At 36.3% G+C, this 20,907-nt stretch overlaps 1 pseudogene across 1 annotated transcript in view; it reads right to left on the reverse strand.

Annotated features, from left to right (window-relative positions):
• Window positions 1–1,432: 1,432 nt before the first annotated feature.
• LOC308609445 (lysosome-associated membrane glycoprotein 1-like) overlaps window positions 1,433–20,907 on the reverse strand; it is a 66,697-nt pseudogene continuing 47,222 nt past the window's right edge. The window contains exon 2 of the transcript in view: window positions 1,433–1,590. The product of the transcript in view is annotated as a lysosome-associated membrane glycoprotein 1-like (transcript). The remainder of the gene's footprint in view (window positions 1,591–20,907) is intronic.

The following is a 20,907-nucleotide window of genomic DNA, read 5'->3' on the forward strand; positions in this document are numbered from 1 at the left end:
TAATAGGTTCCCACAGAGTCAGATACTGAGGGAAGGACTGAAGTATATGTACTTTATTCTGTGTGTGTGTTGTGTGTGTGTGTGTGTGGGGGGTGATCCTAGAAATCACCAGTAGGGGAAATGTGGAGAGTTGAGACAGTAACGGAAATAAAGAGAATACAGAATATTTTAATAAGCAGGTTGCTACTCAGAGCATCTTGGGTTCTGTCCTGATGGTGGTCACCCGAAGATGGTATAAAGCAGTGTTTCTTAAGGGTTGCCATCTCGCAGAATCCTCTTGTTTGTTAAACCATAGTGCTAGTTCTCATCCTTAGAGTCTGATTCAGTGTATGTGGGATTGGATCTAAGACTTTGCAGTTTTTCTAACAAGTTCCCACGTGATGGTGCTACAGCTGGTCTGGGTACCAAACTTTGAGAACGACCGTTGAGGACGTGCCTAAGAGTTGTTTCACCTCAGGGGCAGGAAGCTGTAATATTTTCCATTTTCTATTTTCCATTTTCTATCCATTATTAGCTAGGGGCTGCCTCTTAGGCATTAACTTGCTAACACTTTGGGCCAGAAATATGGGTGAACCTAACATAGACGATTAGGTAGAAAGTGGCAGAATTTTGTTATAGAACTCCATCAGAATGGACTAGAATGGTGAGTTTGAAGAGGGTGGGGATTGAGCCTCAACACTATGCTGTATCTTTAGCTTGCAAATGAGATTGAGGCAGAGAGAAGTTGATTAACTTTCCCAAAGTTTAACAACTGTAAGTGTTACAGTCAAGATTCTAATTCAGGATTAAAATCCAAGCAGCATCAAAATTTCCTGGGGACTTAAAAAAAAAAACAAAACAAAACATTCTTGGGTCCCAACCCAGACCTACTGAAATAGATACTGGGGGTGCACCCCAGAAGTTTGTGTTTTACCAAGTCCTCCAGGTGGTTAACTGGAGATTTAGAAAAGGTTCTAAAAATAAAAAGATTTCACTTGACCCTCAAAGAATGAACAGGATTTGCCAGGTCGAGAAGGGAAATGAACACTTAGTAGAGCAGCAGATCAAAGACACAGTCTGTATGCTGCACTGAATTTATGTGAAAACCAGCTAAATACATTACATGAAGCAATTTTACTAACATCACCATTTTTCATTACATAGTAAAAAGGAATTATTTGCCCTAGAAGAAGGGAACTAGGTCTTAGGCAACCTTGAATACACAGAATCTGTAGCATGCCTATAAACTTTAACCAGTGAGGATGTTAAACATGAATCTCTAAGAACATCAAGGCCATTTCATCTATTCTTTGATTCTAGTTTAGATTATATCTGAAATAATTCAAAGAGTTTATAGATTTTCTTGAGGATATCTAGATGTTAACCTGTTTTAGAAGGCTGTCAGGAGCTTACTCTGCCTTATAACTGCCTTATTCTGTAAATTCTCTCTAACTCAATAGGACATAGCAGTTAAATGATTATTTTGTCCTCTTGAAAGCTGAGAACCATCAACCACAACCTTCTCAAACAGCTGTCTAAGCTTCATATCACACTGGAAGGGTCTATATTGATAGGTTTCAGTGCTATATCGGATACTATCAACCTCATGCCCTGTAGGTGAAAGGTAATATGAAACAGACCTGAAATTCTGAACAGTCAAGTTGAGACACATACTTAGTCATGTTTTAGCAATTTGCCAAGACATTTTGGGATTAGAAGAGATTTTTCAGGTAGATAATAATTCACCTTGTCATCCTTAAATTTTTTTCAATCTTTGGTGTTTATAACAAATTGTTTTTTTATAATAATTTGCCATGGCTCCATTAAGAGGTACACTTTATGTCCCCTTCCCTTGAAATTGTATGGGCCTTTGTGACTATCTTAACTAATACATTATGGTGGAAGTGGCACCATATGACTTTCCAGGCTAGGTCATAATAGGTGATAACAGCCTCCAGCTGGCTTTCTCTTTTGGTAGCCTTGATCTTAGAACTCATTCATCATGCTGTAAGGAATTATAGAACATATGGAGAGGCCTGAGTGAAGAGGATCCAAAGGTTTCAACCTAGCTCAGCACCATATAATAGCCAGCATAAACTTGCTAGCCATGTGAATGGACCATTTTGAAGCACTGGTTCTATTCTCCCACACCTTGGTTCAGTCACCCTTAGCTGATGCCACATGGAACAGATGTCAGCCTTCCCCATTCAGCTCTGCTTAAATTGCAGGGTCCTGAGCTAATTAATGACTGTTGTTTTAAGCCACTAGATTTTGGTGTGGTTTGTTGTACATCAATAGATAAATGTAGCCATGTTCAAATGGAGCATGCTCAAAATAAGACTGTCACAGACAGTGCACTCTGTTTGAATGCTATTCCACTGAGTGTTTGTCTCTTTTCTATACCTGGAAAAATCTATTAGTTCTTTTAACTTTTTCTTTTTTAGAGTGCTTTTTAAATCCCCTGTCGGAGTTCACCATCTTTTTCTGTCTTCACTTTATTGTCAACTCTGTTATAGGGCTTACCATTGTCTCTTGAAATTCTTGTTTTTTAACCCTCCCCAAATCATATACATTTTGCACTTGGGACACAAATAATATAGTCTTAACTAAAAGTCAGGGAATGATTATATTCATCCTGATTTTGTGCAGTTTGTTAGAGAATTTTTACTCTTCTGTCTCATAATGCTGCCTTCTTAAACATGGACTCCAAGGCAGCTGCTGAAGAGAAAGCATAAGGAAAGCTCCAGCTCCCTTTTGTTCAAGAGGGATACATACCATGGTACTAACATTTAACAAGGCAAAATAAGACATATGCCCCACCATAGCCTAAGGGGATGAGAATTCTAACCCCTTGTTTGGCAGCCTTTTCCCAGCAATGGTCATACCTTATGGAAGGGGGAGCGTGAATATGGGTGCTTAGGTGGCTGTCTCTGCTGAGAGTCAAAATCAGAAAGGTAGAATGGAATGAGGGTTAGAAGCTGGAATAACTTACCTCAATTGTTGCTGGTATTTATTAGCTATTAGATCATGGACAACTCTTAACATGTATGAGGCTGTTTCCTCACCTAGAAAGTAGTCAATAATAATAATAAAACTTATTTCATGTTGGAAGAGAGGATCAGAAGCAGTCTACTTTGGCAAAGCAGTTTGCACATATTTGGTATTCATTATGAGCAGGGACTTTGATACTTCACGTATTATCTTTAGTACCTTGTGTATAGTAGGTGGTAAGTAAATTCAGAGTAGATGAATATTGTTTCTGTCATACATACCGATTATAGACAAAAATAGAGATGTAAAAATATAACCACAAAATAAATAGTAATAATAAAACAGCTACTGTTGATTGATACTTACTAGATACTACTTTACATGAATTACATTTTTTAATGCAAAAAGTAATCCTGACAGATAATATTATGATACACATTTTAGAGTTGAGAGATTACAGAATAGAGAATTAAAATAATTTGCCTCAGTTCACTTAGCCAGTAAGTCACAAAAGTTGCATTCAAACTTGTTCAGTCTGAAACTAGGGCCTGATAATTTACAAGAGGTGTAGGTCTCCAATGTTGTTACGCACCTGGGGAGCATATTAAATTAGTGATATCCTGCTCCTCCTTTCCACTGAGTTGTTGGTGCAATTCAATAAACTTTGGAAAAGTTGTGAGGTAGGGCTAAGAATCTTTGAAATTATTCTGATTGTGTATTTTCTCACTTGTGTTACCTGTGTCTGAATGTGTGCAGATCATATTTTTCAAAATCTGAATTTAAGTTATAGTGCCATTTCATTGCAGCCAGATACCCTGACAAGAGAATTGAGGACCCCTTGGGGGCAAATAAGGGTTAGGATTTATCTACATAATCCACATATAGGTAATTGCCATTCAGCAGTGTATGTGTGCAACTCTACAGCTATCTTCACAGCAGAGAGGAACTCTTTGAGGGAGAATTTATGTGACAAGGAATCTCATAACGAAAGAGGGTTCTTGTTGTTCTAGTTAACTTGCCTTAGGAGTGCATAAGAATTCATATGAAATCATAAACCTACCCAATCAGTTTTCACAGTTTTCAGGAACTTTTTATTCTATTGCTGAATTATTCTTGTACATATTGGAGTTGTATAGGATGCTTTTCTTTTTCAGTGTAGGTTGTGATAAAGGCAAAGCATAGAAAGGAAGTTTAGTATTCCATAAGGTGTGGTGCGTAGGCTAACCTTTATATGTGTAATATTGAAGACTCCATGGCAGATTTCTGTTTTGGGAGCCTTAAGCTTTACATTGTGACAAACCTTACAGAGTTCTACAAACTTAGTATCATCCCCACAGCTCATGAATAGAATATTTCAAACTCAAGGGTCCCTCTCTGCTTCTTGGTGATATTTTCAGGTGATTTGCTCTTGCATTCCATACTCGTGTATTCAGATAATGCACATATTCACAATGACTGTAAAAATGGCACCGTAAAGACACATCATATCAGTCTGTAAAGGTTATATGTTTTTCAGAGTCTATCTCCTGTTTTGGAATAGCTAGAACTCTATTTCAGAATTACGGATTTGTGGTTTTGGATGTTGATATTAAAAGCTTGAACCTTACTGATTTAAAAGTGATTTTATACAGACAGAGTGGTTTATTTTATATGGTCCTAAGTTGAAAATTGAACACAGCTCATTTGGCAATAATATTGACTTTGGTGGTGGAGTGATTATTAGCTAGTTGTAGTCTTCAGTGGAACCAGGAAGTGTAAATATATAGGAATAACTGGGAGTACATGGTGCATTGGAGAGACATAGTGCATTAGTGGAGTGTGTTTGTGTGGAGAGACAGCTGGTTTAGGTGGATGGTTGTCATGTGATCTGATGCCCGGAAAAGTAGGCAGTGGCCCAATGATGAATGCTGCGTATAGAGATTGAATTTTATATTGGAAGCATTAGGATGCTGTGGTGGATTAAAGATGGACACAAATTATTCGACATTTCTCCCATTGAGATGTGAGCTTTAGCATCCCCTTCAAATGCAGAGAACCCTATGACTGCTTTTAACAGTAGAACATAGTGAAAGTGGTGCTGTGGCATTTTCCAGGCCTGGGCTTTAAGATACCAGAAACCTTACACTTCCTGTATTTTGAACTCTTTACTCTTGAAATCCAGTTGCCATTGTAAGAATTATGTCTGTCATGAGACCAATATGCATAGGAAGCCTGTGATACGTAGAGAGGACTGGGGGATTCATACTCTATAAAGACAAGGGCAGACAGACAGACGACAGGACAAATAACACTGAGCCACCAAACATTAAAGAAAGTATCTTAGAAATGGATCCTGGAACACAAGCTGCCCCAGCCAATGCTCCCCAAGCAAGGGAAAAGGAGGGCAGGAGGATGTCAACAGACATCACCACCACGGACACCCACATATGTTGACAACGACCTCTGTAGTTTTCACTGACATTGACCCCAGCTTATGGGAGCTGCCTGGAATCCACATCACTGAAATCCCTTGGGGACATAGCCACCACACACACCCCTGGCACCACTGTGTATGCACCAGTGCCCCATGCCCCAGTGTCAAGAAGGAGCTGGTTATTGGAAACTCCCCCCCAGGGAAAAAGGGTAGCTGGAGGACCCCAGTAGCCCTTGCTCATGCTGCTTACCACAAATGGCTTCTTTTCCATAGTAGTACTTATTTAATGAGATTAAGAATATGAAACAGGGCTTCCCTGGTGGCGCAGTGGTTGAGAGTCTGCCTGCTGATGCGGGGGACACGGGTTCGTGCCCCGGTCCAGGAAGATCCCACATGCCGCGGAGCGGCTGGGCCCGTGAGCCATGGCCGCTGGGCCTGCGCGTTCGGTGCCTGTGCTTCGCAATGGGAGAGGCCACAACAGTGAGAGGTCCACATACCGCAAAAAAAAAAAAAAAAAAAAGACTATGAAATAGCCTTTGGGTTTTCATTTCCTATGTACACTTGATTATGGAGGGACATCTGTTATGCTATTTCTTAGATTGAGAAGTTTGTAGAAAGCATCATTGTTCAAGTATTGGTCCCTTCTTAAAAGAATCATCATATATTTGCTGCCATTATAACTTTTTGAGAAAGCATAGGTCAGGTAAATTTGAGGCATAATTGCTCTCTGTGCTCTCTGTTTTATTTATATATAATATGTATAATAATGTATGATATGTAATATATACATATACACAGTTGGCCCTTGAGCATGGTGGTTAATCTGTGTATAAGTTATAGTTGGCCCTTCATATCATCAGTTCCTCCACATTCCTGGATTCAACCAACCACAGACTTCAGTGCTGTAATATTTACTATTGAAAAATATCCTCACATAAGTGGACCTATGAAGTTCAAACTCGCATTGTTCAAGGGTCAACTGTATATATGTATACATGTGTACATATATATACACATTTATGTATACACATGCACATATGTATAATATATGTATAAATGTATGTGTATGTATATAGTAATACATTCAATTTAAGGACCGTGTGGGGTTTTTTTTAATAGATCTTTATTGGGGTATAATTGCTTCATAATACTGTGTTAGTTTCTGTTGCACAACAAAGCGAAACAGCCACATGCATACACATGTTCCCTCCCTCTTGAGCGTCCCTCCCACCCCCCCATCCCACCCTCCCATCCCACCCCTCTAGATCGCAAAGCACGGAGCCAATCTCCCTGTGCTATGCTGCTGCTTCCCACCAGCCAACAGTTTTACATTCGGTCGTGTATATATGTCGATGCTACTCTCACTTCCCCCCAGCTTCGCCCTCCCACCCAATGTCCTCAAGTCCATTCTCTATGTCTGCCTCTTTATTCCTGCCCTTCAACTAGTTTCAGCAGTACCATTTTTTTTTAGATTCCATACATATGCATTAGCATATAGTATTTGTTTTTCTCTTTCTGACTTACTTCACTCTGTATGACAGACTCTAGGTCCATCCACCTCACTACACATAACTCAATTTTGTTTCTTTTTATGGCTGAGTAATATTCCATTGTATACATGTGCCACATCTTCTTTACCCATTCATCTGTCGATGGACATTTAGGTTGGTTCCATGTCCTGGCTATTGTAAATAGAGCTGCAATGAACATTTTCGTACATGTCTCTTTTTGAATTATGGTTTTCTTAGGGTATATGCCCACTAGTGGAGAAAAAACAACCTCTTCAATAAGTGGTTCTGGGAAAACTGGACATCTACATGTAAAAGAATGAAATTAGAGCACTCCCTAACACCATACACAAAAATAAACTCCAAAAGGATTAAAGACTTAAATGTAAGACCAGACACTATAAAACTCTTAGAGGAAAACAGGAAAAACACTCTTTCACATAAACCACAGCAAGATGTTTTTTGACCTACCTCCTAGAGTAACAGAAATAAAAACAAAAATAAACAAATGGGACTTAATAAACTTAAAAGCTTTTGCACAGAAAAGGAAACCATAAACAAGACAAAAAGACAACCCTCAGAATGGAAGAAAATATTTGCAAATGAAACAACAGACAAAGGTTTGATGTCCAAAATATACAAACAGCTCATGGAGCTCAATATCAAAAAAAGAAACAATCCAGTTAAAAAATGGGCAAAGACCTAAATAGACATTTCACCAGGGAAGACATACAGGTGGCCAAAAGGCACATGAAAAGATGAACCTGTGGTTTTGAGTGATATTTCCTTTCACAGATATTTAGTACCTTTACTTTTTTTTTTTTTTTTTTTTTGTGGTACGCGTGCCTCTCACTGTTGTGGCCTCTCCCATTGCGGAGCACAGCCTCCGGACGCGCAGGCTCAGCGGCCATGGCTCACGGGCCCAGCCGCTCTGTGGCTTGTGGGATCTTCCTGGACCGGGGTACGAACCCACGTCCCCTGCGTCGGCAGGCGGACTCTCAACCACTGCGCCACCAGGGAAGCCCTAGTACCTTTACTTTTTAAAATTTATTCTTTTACTGAAGTATAGTTGATTTACAATGTTGTGTTAATATACCTGTATTTTTATACGCATTTCTTAAATTGTTCCCAATCCTTTTTTTGTCTGAGACATTTAAAAATGAGAACACACATTCATTTTTTTCACCAAGAAAATATTTCACATTTTATTTCCATACTCAATAATTTTCCATAGTGTGAAGTACTTTGTATTTTTAAAATCTCTACTTATTAAAGCATATTTCTAGGGATGAATATCTTATTTCTTTTGAGTTACACGGTGTTAGAATTTTGACATAATGATTGCTCCTATGAAGGCAATTTTATTTGCACAAAAACATGAATTGCTTAAGACATCTTCAAAATACAGAGGATTACAAATAGTACCTTTAATTCAGCTTTGCCTAGCAGGTTAAATAGAACTACATATTATAAATTTTACTATTTTTAAATTAAAAAGTAAGTAATAATGCACGAGGCAAGAAATCCAGTATGCTGTCCTCTTCCCAACTCCCCCAACTGTCTCCACGTATGAGAATCTGACACTTTTAACTGTTTTAACAGTTTGTTTTCTGTTTTCTGATTAGTAACTCTCGAACTCTAAAAAGCGGATTTTTTAATACAACTTTTTTTCTGTTAATTTAGGCAATATCTATTGTGTCCATGCCACAAAGATAAAACTCATATTTCACTTCTCATTCTACCTTGTATACTTTGTATTGTTGATTGATTTTTGTTTACTTTTGTAATCGGAAAAAAGAAACATATTTCTTTTTTTTACATTTCCTTGACTTTTGCCGGGATTTCCAATTCTACTCCATGGGTGATAGGTTAGCAAACATACCCTTTCATCTACTTCTTGTATCCTCTCTGTCTTCTAGTTTCTCTCACACATATCATTACTTCTAATTATCAGGGTTAATAGCATTTACTTTTGTTTCTGTAATCATATACTATAAATGGTCCCTGTATTATTTTTTGTGCTGATTTTTAAAAATTAAAACAAGTAATTAGTTAAGTGAATTTTATTTTGTAACTGTGGCTCAATATGCAATGCAGTAATGTACTAAGACTGTTTTTTATCTGCATATATCCAGTATCATAACCTATGTGTCACTTGACAGAAAATACTTCCTCCAGGTCCAATGGATTCTTTTTCAGTTATGTCAATCCTGACACATTCTAGTTTGCTTCGCAATTAAACCCTGACTTTCATCATGCTACCCCCCACCCCTGAATTCACTGGATTTCTTTTTCTTCATTAAGATTAGGGGGGAAAGCATGTTTCACAGCATCATTCATAACTTACATTTTCTTATTCATACTGTGCTACAGAATCCAGTTCAGTCATCATCTTGAATAAATTATTCTTAGAGACATTTGACTATTTAATTTGTAATTATTACATTTTTATTTAAGGAGGTCATGAAGTTTATTGTAGAGATTGTTCTCTGAATGTAGCTATAGCTTGGAAGTAAAGATAACACCCTCCCCTAAAAAAAATAAAAAGAAGGAAAACAGTTTATTACTAAATTAATTTTGGATTGGGATAGATTGGACACTTAATTAAAGGACTGGAGAGATCTGTAATTCTTTCTCATATGGAGTGAAAATGGCATAAACCAGTAACATGGAAGAGCAATGAGGTTCATTGCTGATTGCTGTTTAGTTGAATTGTATGGATTATTCTAGAAGTCAACTCAGGTGTGGTGGTGTACATCAGAGAAAACAAATCCTTATAAAGATTTACTTAACATCTTTGTATCAGAAGATTGCTTGAATTTTTTTTGATTAAAGGAAATCTTCCCTGTACATTGTAAACACTGCCAGACTCTTGAGTGGGATAATGTGGCTTTTATCAATATATCAGAAGTCTGTGGCTTTCTTGGTTTTGTGTATCTGTTAACTACATTGCAATCTTTTTCTTGGGGCGGGGGAGATAGGGGCTGTTATTAACGTTCTAAGCTTACTTTAGAGATGGTACCTTGGAAATTTTTTTTCATCAGAAGAGATGCTTGAGGTGTAACTTAATTCAGTTTTTGAATTTCTGAAAATTCCTTAACTTTGTCCTCAAACTTGTTAGGTAGGTTATATGCATCTAAAGTCCAGTTTCAAAGTCACTGTCACAAGAGCTTTGAAAGCAACAGTGTAATGATGGTAGATAGAAGACTGATTACAGGCTGGTTCTTATTCCTTTTTTGATTTTCTGTACCTCTAGGTTTTGTGGCTTTGGCAATTTTTAGAATCTTTCCTTTATCTTTGGCCTTCTCAAAATTCACGATGCTATCTTGAGATTTGGATTTCAATTACTTTGAATAAATACCCACATGTCAGACTGCTGGGTCATGCTGTAGTACTATTTTTAGTACTTCGAGGAACCTCCATACTGTCTTCAGTGGTAGCTATACCAATTTATATTCCCTTCAACAGTGTACCAAGGGTACATTGGAAAACAGTATCAAGGTTTTCTCATATATCAGATCTAGAACTACCACGTGATTCAGCAATCCAGCTTCTGGGTATATATCCAAAAGAACTGAAATCAAGGTCTCAGAGAGATAGCTGAACCCTCATTTCATTACAGCATTATTCACAATAGCCAGGATATGGAAACAATACAAATGTCCCTTAAGTAAATGCATAATGTATGGTATATACATACACTGGAATATTATTCAGCCTTAAAAAGAAGGAAACCATGCCATTTGCAACAACATAGATGAACCTAGAAGACATTCTGCTATGTGTAATAAGCCAATCATAGAAGGACAAAAAGTACATGAGTCCACTTACATGAGGTATCTCAAATAGTCAGTCATGGAAGCAGAGAATAGAATGGTACTGCAAGAATCACCAGGGCCTGGGAGGAGGAGGAAATAGGGAATTGTAGCTCAGTGGGTATAAAGTTTTACTTATGCAAGATGAATAAGTTCTCGATATTTGCTAAATAACATAGTACTTATAGTTAGCAAAATGGTATGGTGCATTGAAAACACATTAAGAATATAGACCTCATGTTAAGTGTTCTTACCCCTCAGTTGTTGCAAAAAATACAAACATGCACACATAATAACACAAGGAAATCTTTGGAAGTGATGGGTATGTTCAGTACCTTGATTGAGGTGATGGTATCACAAGTGTATACATATGTCCAAACTCATCAAAATGTATACAGTAAATGTGTGAAATTTTTTGTATGTCATTTATACCTCAATAAAGCTTAGAAAATAAAATTTCAGGAGAATATCAATCAAAATTAAAATTCTCATACAAAAAGGAATAATAGAAAAGTGTTTGGACCTTCAATTCTGGGATATCATATTACTTGGTTCAGCTAGAAGATGGGGTATAGCTTTTGACTTCTAGCAGCTTCCAGTATCAGCTCCAACCTGACATGATTAAGCTGCCAAATAAAAGACAAATAAGGGTTCAAGCAGATATGTGTTCTGTGCGGTAAAGCTACAAGCTTTGACTACAGTGTCTCACAGAAATAGTTAAATAGATGCATTTTGTCTTATGTCACTCCAAGTTGACAAGTTCATAATGCATCCCACAGTATTTGCATGTGCTTTTTGTAGTAATGTGTTTTAAAGTATTAAGTCACTCTCCAATGAGATTGCAGATAACATCTTCTCTCTTACTAGTTTCGTACGAAATATAGTGTCAAACTCATAGTAGCTGCTTTTACATCTAGGTTGAGGAAGTGAATTTCTGTAGGTGGATGGGCTGTGTTCTAAGAGAGTGCATTCCACATCCTCATCAGCACTTAAAAATGAAAGCTGTTGTTTCAAGCCAAGTTTAATTTTAAAAAAATACACAAATGAATACATTTCCACTATTAGAGAAAAAAATCCCAAAGAATTAACTTCATATTAGGTATGAATGATGGAGCATTAAATAAAGGTTTGAGGAACAGTCATCAAGCAAGATTATTAAGACCTGCTGGGGCCAGGACCACATAGAGATGTGGGGGAGATGAAAGAAGTCTGGAGGGGCCCAGGCCTGGTACTTAAGGAATTAGTGTAATTTTTAAAAGAGACAAGCATATATAAAATTGTATGGCAATATATAATCATGATAGATTATGTCACGGGAAAAAGAGCTATAGAAATTCAGAAGACACATCCTGAAATTGATAGAATACATTTCTTTCTATGGATCTATGATAGTAACATAATCAACATCACTATCTGGTAGGTAAATGGTACTTACTAAATTATTGTAAGGGCAAATCTTCTCAAGCAGTGTGTCACAGCACAGAGAACCATGAATGGGTGATTGGCCTGATACAAGATGTTCATCCCCTCAGTCGTGAAGACAGCTGAATGGCTGGAGTCACCTCCAGCTGTGAGTAACCTTCTATATGGCAGCTTGAAGGGTGCCTGAGCAGAGCAGAGTCAAAAGAAGTGTGCCAGTGCCCCTCAGTTGTTGAAAACAATTAAGCAACACACAACTCTTATTGTTTTAACTTTGAGAAAGTGAGCATGGCCAAGGATGTGTTGTTATCAACTGAGTGTCATCTTCTTCAGCAGGAGTTGTAGAACATTCCTTTATCCGTTGCTGACAAAGGGTCATTGCTTATAAGACATTAGTTGTTAAACTCTTGAACTCATAGATTTACAGTCTTGGTTCAAATATCACTTCTACTATTAATACACTCAATGACTGAAGTCAAATTAATTAACCTCTTTTAAATTTAATTTCCTAATCTGTAAAATGGGATGGATAAAAGTACATACCTTATAAAGTTATGATGTAGGGCAAGGATATGTGTATGTGTTTAGTACAGTGTCTGACACAGCAAAATTTCAGTACATGTGAGCTTTCCTATAATCACTGTCATTGTCGTCATTATCATCATCATGATTTGGCAGTATTAATCCTTTCTGGTCTAGTGGTTTGAACACTAAAAGTGAAAATTTAGGAATTGCTGGAAACTTTTATAAAGCCACATTACTTGTGTCTTATTTTCACATTGACATCATGTTGTTAATGAGAAATAGAAAATCATTTTCTACTGCAGCTGTTTATTAATAGCAACAAAGTAGAAAAAAACATTGGTTAAAAACAGAGGTAGTAAAATAGTCGTGTGAAGTAAGAACTGTGTGTTTAGCATCTTTATTGCATATTTTTATAAGATAAACTCTTCCTGGCTATAGGGTTAATGACTTTTTATTGTTAGGCAATTAATAAATTTACAAACATGTGAAAGATGTCACATCTTTACAAATATTTATTGCTCCCATCAAATAAAAAGAACTACTTTATTTTCTAAAATTAGATGAGCATTGCCTGATGTAGATTGTGTTAACTTCCATACTCCCTTTTGGAAAATAAATTCAAATCTGTGTTCAAGAGAAAACTATAATTTTTCTTCTCATATTTCGGTTTAACTTTGTTACCATAATTTACCTCCAAACATTTGTGATTTGAAAGTAAAACTTGAATGTTATGCAAATGGGTGAAAGGAAACTTGATTGCTTTGGGGGAAATAAGAGAATTGGTAATATTTTCTACTTTTTGAAAAATAATCTAGATGTTTCTTAAACACTTGCGATATGTAGAAAATGAGGATTATTTCAGAACAATATACCTCTCCTGCCAAGAAATCAGCTTTTTAAATAAAAGGGTTCTATAAATATTAAATTTAACAAAATCTACAAAATAAAATTATTTAAAAACTTTTTTCCAGGTCACTTCCCCAGTATGTTGAATAGAAATCTTACACGTGTAGGGTAACCATACGTTCTTAAAGCGCTCATTGTGTATATAGCTTCCATTTATATGGTATTCAACTTTTCACTTATTATGATAGTAATAACAACAAAGATGCTTGGTAATTTAATACAACGTTTACAATTATCACTCCCTGCATTAAACACGTCATCTGTGTTACCTTTACTTGACCATCACAACTACCTCATCATGGAAGTTACTGCTGTTTTGCACATTGATAGATGAGAAAACTGAATGGTAGAGAGATTAAGTAATTTATCAAGCTAACGCAGCTAGCTAGAGTTAGAGATAAGATATAATTTTAGACTGCATGATTCTGAGAATGTGCTATTGACCACTAGGACATACTGCCTCTAGATACTACCACCTCTTTAAAAAACAAACTCACACACAACCTTCAAACCCAGAGAGAGAACTGGAAAGGCTAATTGTGAAGTGATGGGGTGAGGGTGGGGATATAGGGACTATCATGTGAGTATACATTCTTGAATAAAGAACTTGGTATTCTGGAAGGCATTGGCTTAAATCTAACATATGCTTAATTTATCTAAAATTAGTAAGAGTAGGAATGAAGATACAGTAAGTCCCTTACATACAAACGAGTACTGTTCCGAGAGCATGTTTGTTAAGTCCAATTTGTTCGTAAGTCCAACAAAGTTAGCCTAGGTACCCAACTAACACAGTCGGCTATATAGTTCTGTACTGTAATAGGTTTATAATACTTTTCACACAAATAATACGTAAAAAACAAGCAAACACAAAAAAATAAACATTTTTAATCTTACAGTACAGTACCTTGAAAAGTAGAGTAGTACAGTACAACAGCTGGGGTACAGGGGCACATTCGCATCTTTGAAAGTTCTCAACTTGAAGTTTCATATGTAGGGGATTTACTGTATCTGGTCCGCATGATGCTATAACTAAGGGATGCTTTTTCAGCTTGAAAGAGGGATTATATACTGCCTAAACTCCAACAGAGGTTTACATCCTTGATGAATAGATGAAGAAGACATTTCAAGTGTTAGGTCAATCAAATGCAAGTATCTTTTCTAAATGTTCTGCTGTGTGGTGTGTTCAATAAAAATGATAAATGTCATTCTTTGTGTTGTAATAGATATGGTATTTGAATGTGTTGGTTATATTAATACATTAAAACTAAACATTGGTTAATCAGCATCATATTATTGTAGAGGATGACACGTTAGAAAGATAAATGTTGGTGTTTATTATGAATATTTAACTTTATGTAAGAGAGTGGATTTTTTAATCAAAGCTAGTCATGCAAGTTTCATTCTTAGTGTCTTACATACTTATTTTAAAAAGAAGAGAAAGCTAGTCTTAAGGTGATTAAGGTCAATTAATAGTTCATACGCAGAAGATGAATGTTTTAGTTTTTTTTTTGTCATGAAGATCTTGAATATCAATTGATGTATAAAAATGTTATAACATAAAAATGCAGCTCCCCTTCCCTTGGTAGCACTCCCTTTTCATCCTTTGTTTCAAACATTTGTTTACATAGACCTATTTAAAACATTTGTGATTCATTCATAGTTGATGTACATGTGTAACATTGCTATTAATGCTAATCAAGACAGGAGTATTCCCTCTTGTCAGACCCACAGAGAAAACCTAAATCGCTCTGACAGGATAAGAGAGACCAGCTGCAAATTTTATATTTGCTGAAGTCGTAACAGGAAAGCAAATAAAAAGGAAAAAGCCCAGTTTCCCTCCCCTTGAAACAGATCTACGCAGTTTTTACTGTTCACAATGAAACCTAGAGATGGATCTTTTCCGTATTTCCAGGCTACTGTTGTCTTTTTTATAGCAAATATTTTTAAATAAAAGTTTTCTGTAGAAAAATTCTGCACAGGCAACGAGAGAAAAAATAGTTAAATTGAACTTAAAATTAAAAATTTTGTGTGTTAAAGGACATTATCAAGAAAGTAAAAAGACAACCCACAGGGTGGAAGAAAATACTTATGAATCATATATCCAATCAGGAATTAATATCTAGAGTATTAAAGATCTCCTACAACCTAAGAAGAAAAAAATAAATAAGCCATCTAAAAAAAATGGACAAAGGACTTGAATAGACATTTCTTCCAAGACAGATGGCCAAAAGGCACATGAAAAAAACGTTCACCATCAGTAATCATTAAGGAAATGCAAATGAAAACTACAGTGAGGTAGTACTTGACACTCATTAGTTGGCTAGTATGAAAAAAACAGAAAATAACAAGTGTTGGTGAGGATGTGGAGAAATTGGAACTCTTGTACATTGCCTCTGTGAAAGTAAAATGGTGCAGCTACTGTAGAAAATGGTTTGACAGCTCCTCAAAAAATTAAAAAGAATTACCATATGATTTAGTAATTCTACTTCTAGGTATATATCCAAATGAATTTAAAAGCAGGGACTCAATCAGATACTTGTACAGCAATGTTCATAGCAACGTTATTCACAATAGCTAAACGGTGGAAGTACCCCAAATGTTGATCAACAGATGAATTTATAAACAAATATGGTATATACATACAATGAAATATTATTCATCCTTAAAAAGGATTGGAGTTTTGATACATGCTACAACATGGATGAACCCTGAAAACACTATGCTAAGTGAAATAAGCCAGACAAAAAGGACAACTATTGTATGATTCCACTTATATGAAGTACCTAGAATAGGCAATTTCACAGAGACAGAAAGGAGAATAGTGATTACTAGGGGCTGGGGGAGGGGAGAATGGGAAGTTATTATCTACTTGGTAAGTATTGGAAATGGATAGTGGTGTTGGTTGTACAACATTATGAATGTACTTAATGCCACTGAATTTTACAATTAAAAATGCTTAAACTCAGTGCTTTGTGTCCACCTAGAGGGGTGGGATAGGGAGTATGGGAGGGAGATGCAAGAGGGAGGAGATATGAGGATATATGTATATGTATAGCTAATCACTTTGTTATACAGCAGAAACTTAACACACCATTGTAAAGCAATTATACTCCAATAAAAATGGTAAAAAAAGGAAAAGTAAGCCTGTAACAATAATCCAAGTAAATATCCATATATAAGCAAAAAAATGCTTAAAATGGTAAATTTTGTTATGTATGTTTTATCACAATAAAAAATCCTAAAAAAGGAAAATCATAGAGTCCAGAAAGAAGTGGCACAGCATCTTTCAAGCACTGAAAGAAAAGAACTGTCAACCCAGACTTTTATATTGAGCAAAAATATCCTCCAAGAATGAAGGGTAAATTAAGATATTCTCAGATGAAAGAAAACTAAGAAATTTTGCCAGCAGATCTACCCTAAAAGAACGGCTAGAGGAAGTTCTCTAAACAGAAAGGAAATGATAAAAGAAGGAACAGTAGAAAATCCAGAAGGAAGAAAGAACATGGTAAGCAAAAATATGGGTAAATAGAATATAATGTAGACTTTCCTTCGAGTTTTCTAAATTATGGCTGATGATTGAAGCAAAAATTATAACACTGTCGGATAATAGTATGTAGGGGATATATATATATATATATATATATATATATATATATATATATATGAGACTAGTATACACGAGGGAGAGTAAAGTCATATAAAGAAAGGTAAGGTTTCTAAACTTCAATTGAACTGGTAAAATGATGACACCAGTAGACTGTAATAAGTTAAGTGTATATAATGTAATACCTAGACAAATCACTAAAAAGCTATATGAGAGATACACTCAAAAACCGTCTATAAAATGAAATTCTAAAGATATTCAAGTAACTTACAGGAAGAGAGGAACAAGAAAAAATAAGTGAGAAACAGACAACAAACAGAAAACAAGAATTAAAACGGCAGACTTAAGCTCCAACATAATGATAGTTACCTTAAATGTAAAGGATCTAAGTTCACCAATTAAAAGACAGATTAGTAGAGTGAACTTAAAAATACATGCTGCAACTAACAACAGAGTCCTACTGTATAGCACAGGGAACTCTATTCAATGGCCTGTGATAAACCAAAATGGAAAAAAATATGAAAAAAAAAATATATATATGTATGTATAACTGAGTTACTTTGCTGTACAGCAGTAATTAACACAACATTGTAATTCAGCTGTACTTCAATTTAAAAAAATCCTGTTCATTATCCTTTCCACTGAACCCTCATTAGGACAATAAATTATATCACAACCTGATTCTCAAAAAAAAAAATTATTCTGCACTTACCCAGATTTCTTCAGAGATACTAGAATCCAAGGAGTAAGAGTTATCTATGAACCATTGCCCTTTTTAATGGGATTTGATATCCAATTCCTACTTTCATGAAACTTCCAATCTACTGGAAAAAGAGAATATTTATACATAAATAGCTACTACACAGGAAAGGGTATGGAAAGTGCCAGCAGATTGGGTGTAAGCACAACATCAAGCCAGGTGTTAAAAAGGGAACCATATTTCAGTAGTAAGGAGGAGCCACTAGTGAATTTCATCATATCCTCCTGTTAAAAATGGCAGCACATGCCAGATATAATGCTTGATTTCTAAAATCCTTGGCTTTAATATTCTTTCATGCTACCTGTATAGAGAGGAGTATCTGGTGGTAGCAAATTCCAGCATTTGTCATCAACAAATTCCTATAACTGCCAAACACTGAGTGGTGAGAAAGAGTGGGCAATGATGCAGGCATTTTTCTGTCTCCATTCTTATGATTCCTAAGCTTACTCTACTTGTTTTCTTTCCAGATATGAAACATGTAAGATAGACATCATTTTCAGAATTGTTACAAATTTTTCTGAGAAAATATCTTAGAGTTAGAAAAATACCTCATCAAACATTTTTAAGTTATCCTCCTTGTCCACTGTGGTTTTGCACCTATGACTGACTTCTTTTAAATGGCAACTCTTGAGACGTCCCCTTCCAATGAACCCATTATTTCACTTGCACTTACTACTTATCATAGAATTATTTCTTCATGAAATATATCATTTACCACCATTGTGCATTATCTATCTTCATCACTAACCTGTATGTTGCATGGAAACAGGATTTTGCTTATATTTCATCACTCTACACTTGGTATATAGGAGAATGCTCAGAACATAAAGTTTAATCAGTACACATTTGTTGAATGAGTATTTTCAGGATATTATAATTGAGGTCTACTATTTTTTAAGGAAATAATTTGTTTCTTTTTTATAAGTGCTTCATGCACTATGTTGGGCAGAGAGAGAAATAGGATGATGAACACATCATATCCACAAGAAACTTAGACATGAATTTCACAGAATCACTGTAGAAAGTGGTGTAGTACTGTAATAGGCATATGGGAATCCGCGTTTCAGTCTTTCTAGTAAAATTCTATAAGATATATTGAATAATTTCTTCACTATTAAAATTATTAATAGGATTATAGTGGGCATTTTTCCATGAGCCAAAACTTTCTCATTCTCTTAGCCCTTATTCTTTTTTCTTTTTTTTTTTTTTTTTTTTTGCGGTACGCGGGCCTCTCACTGCTGCGGCCTCTCCCACTGCGGAGCACAGGCTCCGGACGTGGAGGCCCAGCAGCCATGGCTCACGGGCCCAGCCGCTCCGCGGCATGTGGGATCCTCCTGGACCGGGGCATGAACCCGTGTCCCCTGCATCGGCAGGCGGACTCTCAACCACTGCGCCACCAGGGAAGCCCCAGCACTTATTATTAACAATGTGAATTTGGACTCGTTCTTTGCAGAATTTTTATATTCCTGATAATACCTAATGCTTTCTCACAATGTGTACCTGGATACTTAATTGGCACTTAATAAATAATTAAATGTTTCCCATAACTAACAGATGCTGCCAACAAGATTTTGGCAAGCCCTGAGTTCTGTCAGTTTATGGTTGAAATCCTTGATAGAAACCCAAAGCACCGATTATCTGTGGTGTTGACTAAAAAGAGAGTGATGCATGAGGCAGAAATGGCATTCTGTTTGAAAATGTAAGGTATCTGACACATATTTTTGCTCAGATGCAGAACTGCTCTACTTCCCTTTGGAGGTGGATTGGAGGGGCTCCTGTAGGAAGTAATTACTTGATTGATGTATAGCCAGACACAGTCAGTTAGGACCTAGGCCCTCTAAAGGAGTAAGATATGTTCGCTGTTGTTGGAAGCTTTGAAGTAGCAACAGTATTCTGCTCAATGTCAGTACTTTCTGTGTTACATAGTAAGAAGCTTTTTCCATATGGTTCTCATGTAAAGTGTCGTCATACATTCAGGCTACTATAACAAAATGCCATAGACAGGGTGGCTTATAAACAACAGAAATTTATCTCACAGTTCACGAGTCTGGGAAGTCCAAGATCAAGGTGCCAGCAGATTCGCTCCCTGGTGAGAACCCTCTTCATGGTTCATAGATGGTTGTCTTATTGTGTGTTCATACAGAGGAAGAGGCAAGGGAGCCATTTGGATTTTCTTTTAAAAGGGCACTAATATCTTACATGATGGCTCCACCCTCATAATCTAATCACCCCCAAAGGACCACCTCCAACACCATCATATTGAGAATTAGGTTTCAATATATTTTTTTCTTTTATTAGAGTGTAGTTGCTTTACAATGTTGTGGTAGTTTCTGCTGTACAACAGAGTGAATCAGCCACATGTATATGTATATCCCCTCTTGGATTTCCTTTCCATATAGGTCACCAGAGAGCATTGAGTAATGTTCCCTCTGCTATACAGTCTGTTCTCATAAATAGTTATCTATTTTATACATAGTATCAATAGTGTATATCCCAATCTCCCACTCCAGCCCACCACCCCTTCCCCCTTTGGTATCCGTACATTTGTTCTCTATCTCTGTATCTCTATTTCTGCTTTGCAAATAAGTTCATCTATACCATTTTTCTGGATTCCACATATATGCGTCAATATATGATATTTGTTTTCTCTTCCTGACTTACTTCGCTCTGTATAGCAGTCTCTAGGTCCATCCACATCTCTACAAATGACCCAATTTCGCTCCTTTTTATGGCTGAGTAATATTTCATTGTATATATGTACTACATCTTCTTTATGCATTCTTCTGTCTTTTTGAATTATGGTATAAATTTTGGGGAGACACGGTCTGTAGTATAAGGTCATGTACCAGCCTTGTGCCTCTATATTTGTCAGTTCTCTCTTCTCATCAAACAATGTGGAAGTGTTTATGTGCTAAAGTCCATTGGTCTCCTTCTCACTATCTAACTTGCAGTTGGAATTTGCTAAATAGCAACTGTTTTAAGGCCAG

This window comes from Mesoplodon bidens (genome assembly GCF_964165515.1).
Source record: "Mesoplodon bidens genome assembly, chromosome: X".
Taxonomy (NCBI): Eukaryota; Metazoa; Chordata; class Mammalia; order Artiodactyla; family Ziphiidae; genus Mesoplodon; species Mesoplodon bidens.